At 42.1% G+C, this 19,842-nt stretch overlaps 1 long non-coding RNA gene across 1 annotated transcript; it reads left to right on the top strand.

Annotated features, from left to right (window-relative positions):
* The first annotated feature begins 6,691 nt into the window (after positions 1-6,691).
* Positions 6,692-19,566, top strand: LOC117509802. Its single transcript, XR_004560531.1, has 3 exons — positions 6,692-6,807; positions 16,507-16,516; positions 19,554-19,566. It is a non-coding gene; the product is annotated as an uncharacterized LOC117509802 (long non-coding RNA).
* Positions 19,567-19,842: the final 276 nt, after the last annotated feature.

Genomic DNA, 19,842 nt, shown 5'->3' with positions numbered 1-19,842 from the left:
GGCTCAAGTATAAAAACTAACACTAACAAAATGGCAAAACAACCTATAGACTAAATATAAAACAATCCCAGATTACAGAATAACAGAACAGAAAAATAAGTGAAACTGAAAACAAAACCAGAGACAAAAGTATACTTCACAGAAAAGACCTGACTAAAGCATAACAAACAATGCAATCAGTGACTAATGCATAATACAAGAAATGAGAGAAACGGAGCCAAACTAAGACTGAAGGAACTAAGGAACAAGAGTGAAAAAAATAAAAGGGAACAATAAATTAAAATATGACAAAACAGTTACTAAGACAAAAATACACCATCACTGATAGAAGACCACAAATAAATGAATGATGAACAGAAAACCAATCCAATGATAACATGAGCATGACAAGAATACAAATACAGACGTACGGAACAAGAAAACATAAATCAGTACAAAACTTGTGACAGGCGGCCCAACAAGGGCAGGATCATGACAGTGTAACCTGGTAGACTTTTTGTGATTTTTGCAGTGTTTGTGGGGTTTGCAGTGGGTGTGTTTGTGGAGTGACACAGGTGAGCACAATTAGTCTTGAGAACACACTCTTTATGGAGCAGGAAGCAGCACCTCACTCTGTTGTGCTGTGTTCACCTGAGGTCAGGTATGCACTTTCAGTCACTGGTTTTCCCTTTACTCAAACCCCTTTTTACTGATTTTTAATTTTAGACATATGTGCTTGTGTTTTAATGGAAACGCCCCATTTTGCGGTGTTCACCTGAGGTTAGGCCAGGTGCTGAACAGAGCTTCCGGCATCGCCCAGGAGGAGGAAAACCCTGGGACACTGGGCTGTGGTTACCTGCTGCACAGCCCTGCCAAATAAAAGGCAGACCCTACCTCTTCCATTTGGACTTGTGGATGAACATTTTTTAACTTTGGAAATAAAGTGGAGATACACAAAGGACTGATAAACCTTGGGTAACAAAGGGACTTCTGAATGCATGTAAAAAGAAAAATTTATTGTATAAGCAGTTTTTTAAAAAGTTGTTAAAGATTATCCATCTTACTTTTATATAGACTCTGATAAAATTGTAAAATAAATAAAATTATTGCTGATTATTTTAATGATTATTTTGTTAATGTTTGTAAAAATTTATCAAACTCAATTGTACCTACAGCAACGTGTTCTATGGACAACTGTAAATTAATTAATAAAATTCAGGATTCAATGTTTATTAGAGAAATGAATGACAAATAAACTTTTAACATAGTTCATAAAATTAAGGGGAAATAAGTCCACTGACATAGATAGCTTTGATATGGTTTTGATTAAGAACATTATTGACTGTATTATCAAACCCTTAACATATATTTGTAACCTGTCACTCATGACTGGGAAATTTCCCTCCAGAATGAAAATTGCTAAGGTGATACCATTGTTTAAATCTGGTGATAAACACATTTTTTGAAATTATAGGCCAATCTCTTTACCACAGTTTTCTAAAATTCTGGAAAAAATATTTGTAAAGAGGTTGAACAATTTTATAGAAAAACATCATATACTTAACGAACAGCAGTATGGTTTCAGAAAAGATCGAACAACTTATTTGGCTTTAATAGACTTTGTGGAACAAGTTACAAATGCAATAGAGAAGAAGCAATACACTTGGGTTTTTTGACTTACAGAAAGCATTTGATACTACTGATCATACCGTATTATTGGAAAAATTACAGATGTATTAGAGGACTGGCCTTTAACTGGATAGCTAATGATTTATGTAACAGATATCAGTGTGTTCACCTTGGTGGGATAAAATCAGAATTTTTGAGGATTACATGTGGAGTGCCCCAGGGGTCAGTTCTCGGGCCATTATTGTTTTTGCTGTATATTAATGATATAGGTTTGGTTTCTAAGTCTTTGAGTTGTATTTTGTTTGCTGATGATACAACTGTGATTGGTAGTGGAGATGATTTGAGACAGCTCTTGGACTTGGTGGAGAGGGAACTGCAAAAAGTTAAATACTGGTTTGACTCTAATAAATTAAGTGCATTATATTTGGAAATAAGCCTAGAAATTTAAGCAGTAAATTATTGTTGAATGGTATTGAAATTGTATCTCAAACTAAATTTCTTGGAGTTTTTGTTGATGACAAGCTCAGTTGGAATACTCATATAAAACATATTGAGTCCAAAATATCAAAAGGTATTGCTATCTTGTACAAAGTACAATACTTTCTCCCCCAAAATCAGTTGGTTTCATTATATCACTCATTACTTGTCCCTTATATGACTTACTGCATTGAAGTTTGGGGAAATACATATAAACCAAATACTAATCCAATATTTTTGTTACCAAAAAAAGCTATGAGTGATAAGTAAAAAACCATATCGTGAACCAAGAAATTCACTGTTTGTTCGTCTTCAGTTTTTGAAATTTTATGACTTCGTTGATTATTTTACAATACAGATAATGTATAACGTTAAAAATGGACTCTTGCCTCAACATGTCCAGGAAGAAAGGTTTGAACTACTGCTAAAAGTCATTGCATTTCCATAAAGGGTGTTAGAGTGTGGAATGATTTAGATTGTATTAAAGTATCTAGTACATTGGCTTGTTTTAAAAGTCTGTATAAAAATAATATGATGTTATAGTTTTGCGTAATTAATTAAATTGCCTGTGTGGCTATTTTTTGTTTTTGTTATATTACTTTTTATGTTTCATTGCTGACTGGTGTTTATTTTTCTTTTGTACACAGAAACTGATGTACGGGGTGGGTGTTTCAGCTGCACTAAATTGGTAAATTGTTTGAGTTTTGTTCTATATGTTTTTTAATTTTTGTTTTCTCTTGACTTGTTTTGTAAATGAGAGATTTTGTTCGTGCGTGCTGAATAAATCATTCATTCATTCAAAAACTTGTGACTTGCAACTTTCTGGGTCTGTACATTTGTCCATCTCTTCAAATCTGGTTGGTCAGATTGAACTGCGGGTGTTACAACAGTACTTGAGTCTTGGAATATTTTCTAGTGGGGAAGGAGCTTGAGCTTCTGTGGGAGGCTTAGTGAATCCAACTACAAATGGTTGGGCTCACCTCCACGCGCTGCATGGGCTCTGGAACCAAAGTCCTTTAGAGTGGCAGTCAACTGTGACTGAACTTGAGGCTAGATTGCCTAACATCTTAGTCTCAATCTTAGAGGATGCCCAGTCAGTAGCTAGTATTGTGGATGGTTTGAATTCACTGCTTAAAACTACACTTGATATGATTGCACCACCTTTATTAAAACCATGCTGTCCCAAAGCACAGTTGCCTTGGTTTATTGGTCACCTTGCGCGACCTTAGGCAGAAGGCTAGAGCTTTAGAACGGAAATGGCATAGTTCCAAAAACTAAAAGTATTCCATCTTGCGTGGTGCGATGCCCTTTTAGATTATAAGCATGTACTATTGACTACAAAGTGGGCCTATTACTCTGAGTTGATCAATAAAAAAACAAGTATAAATCAAAGTTCTTGTTTGACACTGTGGCAATACGTCTTCATGGACAGCCACCTGTAAGTCATTCTCCATTTTCAGCACAGGACTTCTTGGATTACTTTGAGAAGAAAATTGAAAATATTAGGTTAAACATATCCCAGCATGCACCAGTTCACCCACTGCACCCTGCTATTGAGGTGGGTACTATGGCCGTGGTGCCACCTAGATTTAGAGTTTGATGGTATCTCACTAGATGTGCTGGCGAAACTTGTAATGTCTACAAAAAGCACAACCTGTTTACTTGACCCCATCCCAACAAATCTGTTTAAGGACCTCTGGCCTATTCTTGGGCCGACAGTGCTGGAAATTGTTAATCTTTCATTAACTTCTGGATCTGTTTCTAAATGTTTTAAATCTGCAGTGATTAAACCATTACTTAAAAATACCTAATCTTGACCCTAGTGAACTGAAAAATTATAGGCCCATATCAAATCTATCATTTTCCTCTGAAATTCTGGAAAAAGTTGTCTCATGGCAGCTTGTGGACCATCTTACCAAGAATAATCTTTTTGAGCCACTGCAGTCTGATTTCAGAAAATCCCACTTCACAGAGACATCTCTTACTAAAGTGGTGAACCATCTTCTGCTCACAATGGATACGGACACGACTTTGATTTTGGTGCAGTTGGATCTTAGTGCTGCATTCGATACCGTGGATCATCGTGTTTTACTTGATAGGTAGGAGCATTACTTTGAGATTACTGGAAGTGCCCTTGCATGGTTAACGTCATATCTATCCAGTTGCTCTCTTTGTGTTTTATACAATAACACTACTTCTAACCTTAGCGATATGAAATTTGAGGTTCCACAGGGATCTGTCTTGGGCCCCCTGCTTTTTCCCCTCTGTATAGTTCCCTTGGTCATATACTGCAGTCAGTGTTTTGGGATTGTCTTTCATTGCTATGCTCATGATACTCAGTTGTATATGCCAATAACTGCTGGTAATCTATAGGCCCATATCAAATCTATCATTTTGCTCTGAAATTCTGGAAAAAGTGGTCTCATGACAGCTCTCGATTTACCGATCTATGTTCCGACCCTCACCTATGGTCATGAGATTTGGCTCATGACTGAAAGAGATCGCGAGTACAAGCGGCCGAGATGAGTTTCCTCTGCAGGGTGGCTGGGCACTCCCTTAGAGATAGGGTGAGGAGCTTGGAGTTGAGCCACTGCTCCTCCACGTTGAAAGGAGCCAGCTGAGGTGGCTCGGGCATCTTTTCCGGATGCCTCCTGGACGCATAGTACCTAGGCATCTTGCAAACTCTTAGTGGGATCCTGGAAAAGGTTTCTCCTACGGACTCCTTAGTTATACTAGGGGACTTCAATAACACATGGGCAATGATGGAGATACTTTGAGGAATGATTGAGAGGAATGCCTCCACTAATCTGAATCTGACTGGTGTGTTGTTGGACTTGTGTTGGCCATGGATTGTCCATAACACCTTGTTCAAGTACAAGGGTTTTCATGAGTATATTTGGTACCAGAGCACCCTAGGTCAAAGGCTGATGGTCAACTTTGTAATTGTCATCAGACCTGCAACCATGTGTCTTGGACATTTGGTTGATGAGAGGAGCAAAGTTGTCAACTGCTCATCACTGGTGATGAGGAGGGTCAGATGACGGAGTAAGCCATCAAGTCAATCTGGAAGACCTAATCGGGTTTTGATGGTTTTCTGAAAACATTTGGTGGTGGACCCTGTCCAGACAGCCTTCAACTCACACCTCTAAAAGAACTTCTCCTACATCCAGGTAGGCCTCTGTTATTGAGGGGGTCTGCTTTGAGCTCTGGCCAGATTGTTGTTATTGCTCACTCATCACGTCAGCGATTAAAAAAAAAAAAAAAAAAAAAAAAACTACTTGTGGACACTTGCTGTGAGGGAAGCCAACAGGTTGAAGAAAGAGGCCTTTCCATATCTGGCTGGCACAGAGGTCTCTAGAATCCAGTGGGCGGGTTCCAGCAATCCAGAAGGACTACAGTTTCTGTGGTTGCTGAAGCAAAAACTCGGGTGTTGGAGTTTGGAGATGCATGTAGAATGACTTTTGTTCAGCCTCAAAGCAGGATCTCCTCAACCCTAATGGCATGCCCTCCTTAGACTTAGGTTTTTGTGCCTTCTCATAGCAGAAGTCAATGAGGTAGTCAGACGAGTCAGTGGCTAGTCACTGGATACAAATGAGATTTGGTCTGAGATGCTGAATTCTCTGGATGTTGTTGGGCTATCGTAAGTGACATGTCCATACCATGTTGCACGGAGGTTGTGGACAGTACCTCTGGCTTGGTAAACTGTGGAGGTGGTTTCCATCTTTAAAAAAGGGGGCTGGAGAGTGGGTTACAATTGTAGAGGAATCACACTTCTCAGCCTCCCTGGGAAAGCCTATGCCAAGGTACTGGAGACAAAACTTATACCCCGTCGCACATAGCTGGAATCTCAGAGTGGAGTCAGAATTATGAATCGGCGCACATTCGAAAAGTGGTGGATTTTAGTTCCAAAACATTGACAGCCATCTGCAGAAGCCCACACAGTGGGTCAAAATCGGCCAGCAGCCCAGAGTGTGATGCACATGTTCAGAACCTTCCAGACACTGTTGAAATGGGACACCTATCTGACGGCGGTCCATGTGTAAACAGAGGACCATCTAACTGCAATTTACATATTATGATGGCGGAAAAACGGGATCCAAACCGATTTGACTGCATACGAGGGAACCTTGAGATGGATCTGGCATGGTATGCCTGCTGGTATGACCTGCACATGCCACATAATGTCCACCCCTGGAGCGCAAAGTAACTGTTAAAATGTATGTGGCACACTTCATCAGGTAGTAACTATGAATGATCATTTACAGTGAATGTGAACAGCAGCTATCAAACCAAAAGCTCCGTGCACTACTGCACGCACGCCACCGCAAATCTGAACAGGCTGAGGCAGTAATGCATCAGGCTTGGAGCTGAACGGATCTCACGCTGTAATATATGATCACCTTCTAACTCTAGGAGATATGACGTCGAACTGTAGTGCCAGGCCATTACACCATTAATAAACATGAATCTCACCTGCAGGAGTGTTTCACAGTGTGGACGTGGAGCCAAAACCAGCAGCCTGTGGTTAAAATCCTCTCACCCAAAATAAAAATTAAATCCCATGTGAAAATCCAACCATTGCAGTGTCTAGAGTTTTGTTTTATGCAAGACCCATCTAGGGACAGACATTGCGAATTAGCGCTTGCTAAAATGTTGTAGTATGTAACATGACTCATGGAACATACTTGTCCCTATTCAAATAAACCTAAAATAAAAAATAGAGTTGCGTAACAAATTCAGTGTGTTAAAGGATTATTAACAGACTGCGAGGTCTGTACGGGGAAATATCAGACCAAGGTGTAAGTACGGACTGAGTGCCAGCATACTCACACCTCGGTCTGATACTTCCATGTACAGACTGAGCAAGCAAGGTTAATAATTTGGTGTGTGTGTGGATATATATACAGTGGTGGGCACAGTACTGCTAACTAGCAAACCTAACTTTTTTGTTAGATTATCTTTTCAGCTAACTTCAAAAACCATCAGCGAACCAATTAGCTTCTGATAAATTTAGTTCTGATAACTTTTAGACCACTAACATTTTTCTACATAGTTAGTAATGGTGAAAAACATTAATAAACCCTGTTGGCTCCTGTCAGCTATGTATTTTGCAGCAGTGAGGTAGCTGAGCTCAACTCTACCTCAGCAGAAGGGGCCTGGCCACCAGACTGCCACAAAAAGACAGGTCATTACCCTTGACAACATACAGCGGTCCAGCCCTGAGACAGATGTCTTGAAAAGGAAAGCAGGTTTTACTTATGATTTGATTTATAAATCAAATTAATCCAAATAGAATAACTACATTATTGGGGTCAAAATACATAGAACACTGCCATCTACTGGCGCCCGGTTATATCACACTGTTGTCGACCTGAATCGCAATTTGAGTTTTCGGTTTTGCAAATGCCTTTTTTTATTATTATTATTATTTTTTTTTAGAAATGGGAAAAAAAATGACATTTTACAAAAGCACATGTATTTTGGCATCACAAACACACGTGACATTCACTTGTGTTGGTTTTTACATAGAATGAATTAGTCAACCAATCAGCATGAGCAGAGGCTAAGTTTGCCCATAATCCCTTTGGGCATCTGTGTGTTTAATGTTCAAATCTTCAGAATTAGTGCAGTATTTTAAAATTAACAGATGTTATATTTTCACTTTGTATGTTTTAAGAGTTGACATTAATGTAATTATTCTATCCAGATTAATTTGATTTATAAATCAAAACCACGAGTAAAACCGGCTTTACTTTTCAAGACTATGACAGCCCAGCCCCCCTCAGGCACAGAGGCGCACCCACACCCCGCAAGGGAGGAGCTGAAGGGAGCGCAGGCTAGCACCCAACGACGACGACAGCTGGACTGCTGTATGCTGTCAAGGTAAATGACGCTTCTCTACAGCAGTGAGCAGGGCGCACAAAGACAGAAGCACTGAATCACTGGCTGTGTTTGGGTTTGTGGTCGCCTTCGCTTCTATCAGAAGCGTTGGCGGTGTTTAAACTCAAAATTGGCTTGTTAGTAGCTGAGAGTGTACTGGAGGTAATACTGAAAGTTACTGTAGCTTCCGATAAATTTTTTGGCAGTTTATCCGTTTTGTTGAGGCGGAACTTTTTTTTACCATATGCCACTGTGTGATCACGGACCCATAAACTCAACCTTTACACCGTTTGTTCCCCTCTGCGTATTCGTTGATGCTGAGGGGCACAGATGACACAACACAAAGTTAAAGTTATACAGACCTCATCTGGTTTAATCAGCAAAAACAAATCAGTAGAACAACAAAACACCCAGCGCCAGTGGGTTCGTTGCACACACTTTTATTCAGACACAAACCGGGTCAGCAAGTGTGTTCAGCAAGGAACCTTGAATGCCGGAAACACAGTCTTTATACAGTTCAAGTTGGGGGCGTGGGCATGACAGGGAGTTTTGGCGGCATGGACTTCGGGGAAATGGTGTAATGTTGGTGTTTGGGGCAAGTTGATTGGTCCTCTTCAAACCATCCGGTTATGTGGTTAACTGGTTCTGGAATCTAAGCGGAGAGGTTTCCAGCACATCACGCTCAGTCAGATGTCTTCAGCACATCTGCTCCCTAAAACCAGTTTGAACCTGTTTGACTGTCCATATACGAGGTCTGTTAGAAAAGTATCCGACCTTATTATTTTTTTCAAAAACCATATGGATTTGAATCACGTGTGATTGCGTCAGCCAAGCTTGAACCCTAGTGCGCCTGCATGAGTTTTTTTTCATGCCTGTCGGTTGCTTCATTCGCCTGTGAGCAGGCTTTGAGTGAGGTGTGGTCTACCCCTCTCGTCTATTTTTTTATTGCGAATAAATGTCTGAACGATTTGGATCTTTGCTGCATCAATTTTTTTCCCGAAACTGTAAGAGACCTCCAGGTGGACACCGTTCAAAAAATTAATATGGCTTTCAGGGACAATTTTATGGGGATTAAACAGATTACGGGGTGTTACTGCCCCTTTAAGGACAGCCCACAACTGCTGAGAGTGCAGCGCGCTCCCAGCGCCGATGGACAGGCTGACACCCCGCACAAACAACCAGATCATTTCCAACGTGAAAGCTTTGTTGATCCGGGACCTCGTCTGACTTTCACAAAAAGGCAGAAGATGTGGACGTCAGCACTTTTTCCGGCACATTCCACCGTTACAGGAGTTTTTTTTTTTTTCATGGAAAAAGAAGCAGAGGGACGCGCCACCGTACCGCTCTTGAGGCGGCACAAAACCACCTCGGTGTTGGTCTCTCAGGATGGCTTTCAGACGGATTCTGGTTTCTTTTCTTTCGTGTGAATATCCGAGAAATTGAGCTTGAGCTGGACAAGCCCCAACATGTCCTGTGAGGCTTCATCACGGTGTTTCTTTGCGCCGAGCGGCTGCACCACGACACGCTGAACTCCTCCGCACGTCTGTCTTAATGTGCCGGAAAAAGTGCTGATGTCCACGTCTTTTCACAATTCCTGTGCTAGTCAGAGGACATACCGGATCAAGACAGCGTCCAGTTTAGAAATGAACGGCACATTTCACTGTTACAGGAGTTTTTGTCGTGGAAAGAGGAACAAAGGCGGAGGAATTCCGCGCGTCGCAGCGGAGCTTCATGGCGAAAAGAAACGCCATGATGAAGCCTCACAGGACATGTTCAGCTCATGCACAATCACAGTCGGATATTCACACAACTGGAAAGCAATTATGTGCACTTTAGAAACACATCAGTATTAATTTCAGTGCAACAGCATAATTATCAGATCCTTAAATTCATTATGGCAGAAACATCACACCGGCATTAAATAATGACACAAACAGGAGTGGTGACAATGGGCAGCCCTGGCGGAGTCCAACACCGAGCACAAACTGGTACGATGAAATGAGAATGTGGACACAGATCCTACTTTAGTCATATTGACACCGGTTCGCATGTTGCAGCAAATCTGGTACTCCATACCCCCCCCCTCCTGAGGATACTCAGAGGGACCTTTTCTCAGTCCACAAAACAAATGTCGACTGGTTGATCATATTTCCGACCCTTCTAATATCCTTGGAAGGGTAAAGAGCTGCTCCATGATCAGGGTGGAACCCGCATTGCTCCTCTTGAACCTGAGGTTCGACTAACAGTCTGAGGCTCTCTCCAGTATCCTGGCATAGGCTTTCCCAGGGAGGCTGAGAAGTGTGATTCCTCTATAACTGGAACACTCTGTCCCCATTTTTAAAGATGGGGACCACCACCCCAATTTGGCAATCCAAAGGTATCCCGACTTCCATGCGACATTGTATAGGAATGGCAGCCAAAAAACATCCAGAGACTTCAGCATTTAGTACGACTCTCGTCCGCACCAGCGACTTTGCCACTGAGGAGTTTTTTTGACTACCTCTGTGACATCCTCTAGAGTGATAGCACTAGATCTGTCTGTCTTCAATCTCTGCCTCCTCGATGGAGGGCATGTTGGTAGGGTTGAGGAGATCCTCATGGTGTTCTTTCCACTGCCTGATGATATCCTCAGTCTAGTTTAGCAGCTCTCCCCTGCTGAACAGATTGGGCCAAGAACTGCCTCCCTTTCTGGAGGTCCCTTACAATGTACCAGATCTGCTTTGAGGCTGACCAAAGTCATTTTCCATGGCCTCTCCAAACGTCTCTCATGCCTGAGTTTTTATCTCAGCCAGCACAGAGACTGCAGTCATTCTGGCCTGCTGGTATCTGTCCACTGATTCTGGAGACATCTGTGTCAACCAGACATGTAAGGGAAGCCATCAGCCTGAAGGAGGCCTTTGCCTGATGGGAACTGGTTCTTGGGTTGCCGCCATGGAAATCACAAACAACCTTCTGGCCACAGCTCAAAATTAAATCACACAATTTCGCTTGACAGAAATAGTGGCACAAGGATGACTTAGATGACCCATTAGGAGGACTTAACCACACAGCAAGCCATATTATTACAGAAATTTGAAGTAAAGTGCCCAAAAAACACAGACTAGATGCAAGACAGATGCCTCTGAATGAGTGACGCACTGAGGCTTGACTCGGCGACAACACATGAGTTGTCACTCAATGAGGCCACCCCCTAATTATGCCTAACTTTATGGGTTAAGAGGTCATATGTTGTGAAAGTGTCGTGACACGGACCCACAACAGGGGGCGTTAATGAACGGACAATGGATAAGCCAAAAGTAACAATTTAGTGTTGTGAATTGCACAACGACGTACAGACAATAACAATATGGTGACTGTCAATCATACACCAGGTGACGTGTGGGCAGGCTCGACGATAGAAGACGCCTGGCGAGAGAAGAGCCGGATCCCACCCAGCTTCCACTGCCAACGGAGCTGAAGAACACCGGAGCCGCCAAGCCCTGCGCCCCAGGTGGCCGTTGTCTTCAGCAGTCAGACCCGGTACTGCTGGCAGAGAACAGAGACAGTCCTGATGAGTGTGAGGTCGCACACTCAGTAATCCCACAGTCTGTACACAATTAAGAGGGAGAACCTCCACCTCCAGCAACAATTTCACCCATGCAGCTCCTGTTGGTCTCTTTCCTGGATGGAGTGAGAGGCGAAGAACGTCGTCCTCTCACTGTCCGCCAATCCAGCCTCCGACAGAGCCCGCAGGAACACGGCTGCACACAGAACAATATTTTGGACAACAATGATTACAGCAGAGAAGATTACCTGAATGGTAGCTGATTTCTCGGCGAGGAGGTGGAGTCGCAGTCCGGCCTTTATGGAGATGGTGATGAGTTGGCTGAGTGACAGCTGGTGCTGATGAAGAGTGACAGCTGTCACTCCCAGTGGCTCCGGTGCCCTCTCGTGCTTGAAGCCCGCACTCCAAGCAGGGCGCCATCTGGTGGTGGTGGGCCAGCAGTACCTCCTCTTCAGCGGCCCACACAACAATCATAAACTAAGCAGCCCAACAGGAGGCATGCCAGAGTAAGCCATTTCATCCAGTTTTTGCACTTTTTTTTTCTGGATCATCTGAGATAGTAATAGAACACCCTTCTGTGGAAGAAGGGTGTTAGGTAATAGGCTAACCTCAGTTCCATGTGTTTATTAAATCCTATTTTTGGGGAATATGTGGTGGTTCTCATCAGGCTTTGCTTTAGTGTGGGCATTAAAAATTCTGACCCGCTTGTTTTCTCAGTAATCATAAATTAGTTGGACTTGACATCGTCAAGCTACTGATAGCTGCCAAAAGTGCTAAAGGAATTAACATCGAAAACTAGAGCTGTGCTCAAAGAGTGCAAGTACCTACACAAACAGTAGTTACTTTTGATGTCACACTGAAATAAACGTTGACCGAACTTGAACTTCAAAATGGTAAAATTCATGTTGGATCAAACATTTTCTGAACAGTTTTGGCATGACACCAACAATCTCCTGCAACCGATTCCACTTGAACATTCCAACTAAACATTTACCAACATAACACTTCAGAATGGTGAAATCTAAATTAATTATGCATTTTTCGTCTTATGTATGACCTTGAAATTTGAATTGTGATCTTGAAAAGTGAAACTGCTGTATTCTAGAACCCAATACACCACTTCCACACAATAAAATATTAATTTTCCAGGTCAACCTTCAGCAAACTTTTGAAGGTCAAGGTCGATCAGAAAGCGTTGCTCTAAAAGGAACAATATGAACTAAATGGGAAGTTTCTAAGGTGAGTGGTTCCGAAGTTATGGCTGATTAAGCGATTTTTCACTTTTTGCGTGATCTTGAACTTGAGCTATGGACCTTGAAAAATTAACTCACTCCATTCTGCGGTATTGTATCACTTCCTGTTCCGGAGCACAGCGGTGTTTTTCTGTATCTGTTAGCTGTTTAATCTGCGCAGTTAGATTGATCTAGTTATCTAGATTACGATTTGTTTCCCAGTGTAATCTTTACATGCCTTAACTAAAGCACTCCTTCTGCTGAATCACCTCTAATTTATTTACACATTATTCACTTTGCGTGTTTTTAGGAATCCGCTAGCTTAGCGTAGCTACTAGCTCTTAGCCGATTTAGCATGGCGGCTTCTCCTGTCTCTCCCGCACTTTTCTGCTCTGGGTGTGAAATGTTTAGTTATTCCTCGGCCTCCTTTAGCAGTAACGGTAATTGTAATAAGTGTAGCTTATTCATAGCTTTGGAGGCCAGGCTGGGCGAATTGGAGACTCGGCTACGCAACGTGGAAAATTCTACAGCTAGCCAGGCCCCTGTAGTTGGTGCGGACCAAGGTAGCTTAGCCGCCGTTAGTTACCCCCTGGCAGATCCCGAGCAGCCGGGAAAGCAGGCCGACTGGGTGACTGTGAGGAGGAAGCGTAGTTCTAAACAGAAGCCCCGTGTACACCGCCAACCCGTTCACATTTCTAACCGTTTTTCCCCACTCGACGACACACCCGCCGAGGATCAAACTCTGGTTATTGGCGACTCTGTTTTGAGAAATGTGAAGTTAGCGACACCAGCAACCATTGTCAATTGTCTTCCGGGGGCCAGAGCAGGCAACATTGAAGGAAATTTGAAACTGCTGGCTAAGGCTAAGCGTAAATTTGGTAAGATTGTAATTCACGTCGGCAGTAATGACACCCGGTTACGCCAATCGGAGGTCACTAAAATTAACATGAAATCAATCAATCAATCAATCAATTTTTTTTATATAGCGCCAAATCACAACAAACAGTTGCCCCAAGGCGCTTTATATTGTAAGGCAAGGCCATACAATAATTATGTAAAACCCCAACGGTCAAAACGACCCCCTGTGAGCAAGCACTTGGCTACAGTGGGAAGGAAAAACTCCCTTTTAACAGGAAGAAACCTCCAGCAGAACCAGGCTCAGGGAGGGGCAGTCTTCTGCTGGGACTGGTTGGGGCTGAGGGAGAGAACCAGGAAAAAGACATGCTGTGGAGGGGAGCAGAGATCGATCACTAATGATTAAATGCAGAGTGGTGCATACAGAGCAAAAAGAGAAAGAAACAGTGCATCATGGGAACCCCCCAGCAGTCTACGTCTATAGCAGCATAACTAAGGGATGGTTCAGGGTCACCTGATCCAGCCCTAACTATAAGCTTTAGCAAAAAGGAAAGTTTTAAGCCTAATCTTAAAAGTAGAGAGGGTGTCTGTCTCCCTGATCTGAATTGGGAGCTGGTTCCACAGGAGAGGAGCCTGAAAGCTGAAGGCTCTGCCTCCCATTCTACTCTTACAAACCCTAGGAACTACAAGTAAGCCTGCAGTCTGAGAGCGAAGCGCTCTATTGGGGTGATATGGTACTACGAGGTCCCTAAGATAAGATGGGACCTGATTATTCAAAACCTTATAAGTAAGAAGAAGAATTTTAAATTCTATTCTAGAATTAACAGGAAGCCAATGAAGAGAGGCCAATATAGGTGAGATATGCTCTCTCCTTCTAGTCCCCGTCAGTACTCTAGCTGCAGCATTTTGAATTAACTGAAGGCTTTTTAGGGAACTTTTAGGACAACCTGATAATAATGAATTACAATAGTCCAGCCTAGAGGAAATAAATGCATGAATTAGTTTTTCAGCATCACTCTGAGACAAGACCTTTCTGATTTTAGAGATATTGCGTAAATGCAAAAAAGCAGTCCTACATATTTGTTTAATATGCGCTTTGAATGACATATCCTGATCAAAAATGACTCCAAGATTTCTCACAGTATTACTAGAGGTCAGGGTAATGCCATCCAGAGTAAGGATCTGGTTAGACACCATGTTTCTAAGATTTGTGGGGCCAAGTACAATAACTTCAGTTTTATCTGAGTTTAAAAGCAGGAAATTAGAGGTCATCCATGTCTTTATGTCTGTAAGACAATCCTGCAGTTTAGCTAATTGGTGTGTGTCCTCTGGCTTCATGGATAGATAAAGCTGGGTATCATCTGCGTAACAATGAAAATTTAAGCAATACCGTCTAATAATACTGCCTAAGGGAAGCATATATAAAGTGAATAAAATTGGTCCTAGCACAGAACCTTGTGGAACTCCATAATTAACTTTAGTCTGTGAAGAAGATTCCCCATTTACATGAACAAATTGTAATCTATTAGACAAATATGATTCAAACCACCGCAGCGCAGTGCCTTTAATACCTATGGCATGCTCTAATCTCTGTAATAAAATTTTATGGTCAACAGTATCAAAAGCAGCACTGAGGTCTAACAGAACAAGCACAGAGATGAGTCCACTGTCCAAGGCCATAAGAAGATCATTTGTAACCTTCACTAATGCTGTTTCTGTACTATGATGAATTCTAAAACCTGACTGAAACTCTTCAAATAGACCATTCCTCTGCAGATGATCAGTTAGCTGTTTTACAACTACCCTTTCAAGAATTTTTGAGAGAAAAGGAAGGTTGGAGATTGGCCTATAATTAGCTAAGATAGCTGGGTCAAGTGATGGCTTTTTAAGTAATGGTTTAATTACTGCCACCTTAAAAGCCTGTGGTACATAGCCAACTAACAAAGATAGATTGATCATATTTAAGATCGAAGCATTAAATAATGGTAGGGCTTCCTTGAGCAGCCTGGTAGGAATGGGGTCTAATAAACATGTTGATGGTTTGGATGAAGTAACTAATGAAAATAACTCAGACAGAACAATCGGAGAGAAAGAGTCTAACCAAATACCGGCATCACTGAAAGCAGCCAAAGATAACGATACGTCTTTGGGATGGTTATGAGTAATTTTTTCTCTAATAGTTAAAATTTTGTTAGCAAAGAAAGTCATGAAGTCATTACTAGTTAAAGTTAATGGAATACTCAGCTCAATAGAGCTCTGACTCTTTGTCAGCCTGGCTACAGTGCTGAAAAGAAACCTGGGGTTGTTCTTATTTTCTTCAATTAGTGATGAGTAGAAAGATGTCCTAGCTTTACGGAGGGCTTTTTTATAGAGCAACAGACTCTTTTTCCAGGCTAAGTGAAGATCTTCTAAATTAGTGAGACGCCATTTCCTCTCCAACTTACGGGTTATCTGCTTTAAGCTACGAGTTTGTGAGTTATACCACGGAGTCAGACACTTCTGATTTAAAGCTCTCTTTTTCAGAGGAGCTACAGCATCCAAAGTTGTCTTCAATGAGGATGTAAAACTATTGACGAGATACTCTATCTCCCTTACAGAGTTTAGGTAGCTACTCTGCACTGTGTTGTTATATGGCATTAGAGAACATAAAGAAGGAATCATATCCTTAAACCTAGTTACAGCGCTTTCTGAAAGACTTCTAGTGTAATGAAACTTATTCCCTACTGCTGGGTAGTCCATCAGAGTAAATGTAAATGTTATTAAGAAATGATCAGACAGAAGGGAGTTTTCAGGGAATACTGTTAAGTCTTCTATTTCCATACCATAAGTCAGAACAAGATCTAAGATATGATTCAAGTGGTGGGTGGACTCATTTACTTTTTGAGCAAAGCCAATAGAGTCTAATAATAGATTAAATGCAGTGTTGAGGCTGTCATTCTCAGCATCTGTGTGGATGTTAAAATCGCCCACTATAATTATCTTATCTGAGCTAAGCACTAAGTCAGACAAAAGGTCTGAAAATTCACAGAGAAACTCACAGTAACGACCAGGTGGACGATAGATAATAACAAATAAAACTGGTTTTTGGGACTTCCAATTTGGATGGACAAGACTAAGAGACAAGCTTTCAAATGAATTAAAGCTCTGTCTGGGTTTTTGATTAATTAATAAGCTGGAATGGAAGATTGCTGCTAATCCTCCGCCCCGGCCCGTGCTACGAGCATTCTGACAGTTAGTGTGACTCGGGGGTGTTGACTCATTTAAACTAACATATTCATCCTGCTGTAACCAGGTTTCTGTTAGGCAGAATAAATCAATATGTTGATCAATTATTATATCATTTACCAACAGGGACTTAGAAGAGAGAGACCTAATGTTTAATAGACCACATTTAACTGTTTTAGTCTGTGGTGCAGTTGAAGGTGCTATATTACTTTTTTTTTTTGGAATTTTTATGATTAAATAGATTTTTGCTGGTTATTGGTGGTCTGGGAGCAGGCACCGTCTCTACGGGGATGGGGTAATGAGGGGATGGCAGGGGGAGAGAAGCTGCAGAGAGGTGTGTAAGACTACAACTCTGCTTCCTGGTCCCAACCCTGGATAGTCACGGTTTGGAGGATTTAAGAAAATTGGCCAGATTTCTAGAAATGAGAGCTGCTCCATCCAAAGTGGGATGGATGCCGTCTCTCCTAACAAGACCAGGTTTTCCCCAGAAGCTTTGCCAATTATCTATGAAGCCCACCTCATTTTTTGGACACCACTCAGACAGCCAGCAATTCAAGGAGAACATGCGGCTAAACATGTCACTCCCGGTCCGATTGGGGAGGGGCCCAGAGAAAACTACAGAGTCCGACATTGTTTTTGCAAAGTTACACACCGATTTAATGTTAATTTTAGTGACCTCCGATTGGCGTAACCGGGTGTCATTACTGCCGACGTGAATTACAATCTTACCAAATTTACGCTTAGCCTTAGCCAGCAGTTTCAAATTTCCTTCAATGTCGCCTGCTCTGGCCCCCGGAAGACAATTGACTATGGTTGCTGGTGTCGCTAACTTCACATTTCTCAAAACAGAGTCGCCAATAACCAGAGTTTGATCCTCGGCGGGTGTGTCGCCGAGTGGGGAAAAACGGTTAGAGATGTGAACGGGTTGACGGTGTACACGGGGCTTCTGTTTAGGGCTACGCTTCCTCCTCACAGTCACCCAGTCAGCCTGCTTTCCCGACTGCTCGGGATCTGCCAGGGGGGAACTAACGGCGGTTAAGCTACCTTGGTCTGCACCGACTACAGGGGCCTGGCTAACTGTAGAATTTTCCACGGTGCGGAGCCGAGTCTCCAATTCGCCCAGCCTGGCCTCCAAAGCTACGAATAAGCTACACTTATTACAAGTACCGTTACTGCTAAAGGAGGCCGAGGAATAACTAAACATTTCACACCCAGAGCAGAAAAGTGCGGGAGAGACAGGAGAAGCCGCCATGCTAAATCGGCTAAGAGCTAGTAGCTACGCTAAGCTAGCGGATTCCTAAAAACACGCAAAGTGAATAATGTGTAAATAATTTATAGGTGATTCAGCAGAAGGAGTGCTTTAGTTAAGGCACGTAAAGATTACACTGGGAAACAAATCGTAATCTAGATAACTAGATCAATCTAACTGCGCAGAGTAAACAGCTAACAGATACAGAAAAACACCGCTGTGCTCCGGAACAGGAAGTGATACAATACCGCAGTGAGAGCCAACCACCAGTAGAGGCCTAAACAGGCGCCTCTCAGCTGAACGCCAGAGAAAGGCAGCCTGTCGGACTCTGTAGTTTTCTCTGGGCCCCTCCCCAATCAGACCGGGAGTGACATGTTTAGCCGCATGTTCTCCTTGAATTGCTGGCTGTCTGAGTGGTGTCCAAAAAATGAGGTGGGCTTCATAGATAATTGGCAAAGCTTCTGGGGAAAACCTGGTCTTGTTAGGAGAGACGGCATCCATCCCACTTTGGATGGAGCAGCTCTCATTTCTAGAAATCTGGCCAATTTTCTTAAATCCTCCAAACCGTGACTATCCAGGGTTGGGACCAGGAAGCAGAGTTGTAGTCTTACACACCTCTCTGCAGCTTCTCTCCCCCTGCCATCCCCTCATTACCCCATCCCCGTAGAGACGGTGCCTGCTCCCAGACCACCAATAACCAGCAAAAATCTATTTAAGCATAAAAATTCAAAAAGAAAAAATAATATAGCACCTTCAACTGCACCACAGACTAAAACAGTTAAATGTGGTCTATTAAACATTAGGTCTCTCTCTTCTAAGTCCCTGTTGGTAAATGATATAATAATTGATCAACATATTGATTTATTCTGCCTTACAGAAACCTGGTTACAGCAGGATGAATATGTTAGTTTAAATGAGTCAACACCCCCGAGTCACACTAACTGTCAGAATGCTCGTAGCACGGGCCGGGGCGGAGGATTAGCAGCAATCTTCCATTCCAGCTTATTAATGAATCAAAAACCCAGACAGAGCTTTAATTCATTTGAAAGCTTGACTCTTAGTCTTGTCCATCCAAATTGGAAGTCCCAAAAACCAGTTTTATTTATTATCTATCGTCCACCTGATCGTTACTGTGAGTTTCTCTGTGAATTTTCAGACCTTTTGTCTGACTTAGTGCTTAGCTCAGATAAGATAATTATAGTGGGCGATTTTAACATCCACACAGATGCTGAGAATGACAGCCTCAACACTGCATTTAATCTATTATTAGACTCTATTGGCTTTGCTCAAAAAGTAAATGAGTCCACCCACCACTTTAATCATATCTTAGATCTTGTTCTGACTTATGGTATGGAAATAGAAGACTTAACAGTATTCCCTGAAAACTCCCTTCTGTCTGATCATTTCTTAATAACATTTACATTTACTCTGATGGACTACCCAGCAGTGGGGAATAAGTTTCATTACACTAGAAGTCTTTCAGAAAGCGCTGTAACTAGGTTTAAGGATATGATTCCTTCTTTATGTTCTCTAATGCCATATACCAACACAGTGCAGAGTAGCTACCTAAACTCTGTAAGTGAGATAGAGTATCTCGTCAATAGTTTTACATTGTCATTGACAAATCTTAGAAACATGGTGTCTAACCAGATCCTTACTCTGGATGGCATTACCCTGACCTCTAGTAATACTGTGAGAAATCTTGGAGTAATTTTTGGTCAGGATATGTCATTCAAAGCGCATATTAAACAAATATGTAGGACTGCTTTTTT

Source organism: Thalassophryne amazonica, chromosome 5 (genome assembly GCF_902500255.1).
Source record: "Thalassophryne amazonica chromosome 5, fThaAma1.1, whole genome shotgun sequence".
Classification (NCBI taxonomy): domain Eukaryota; kingdom Metazoa; phylum Chordata; class Actinopteri; order Batrachoidiformes; family Batrachoididae; genus Thalassophryne; species Thalassophryne amazonica.
Note: the sequence above shows the minus strand (reverse complement) of the source record. Positions and strands in the feature narration are given on the sequence as shown.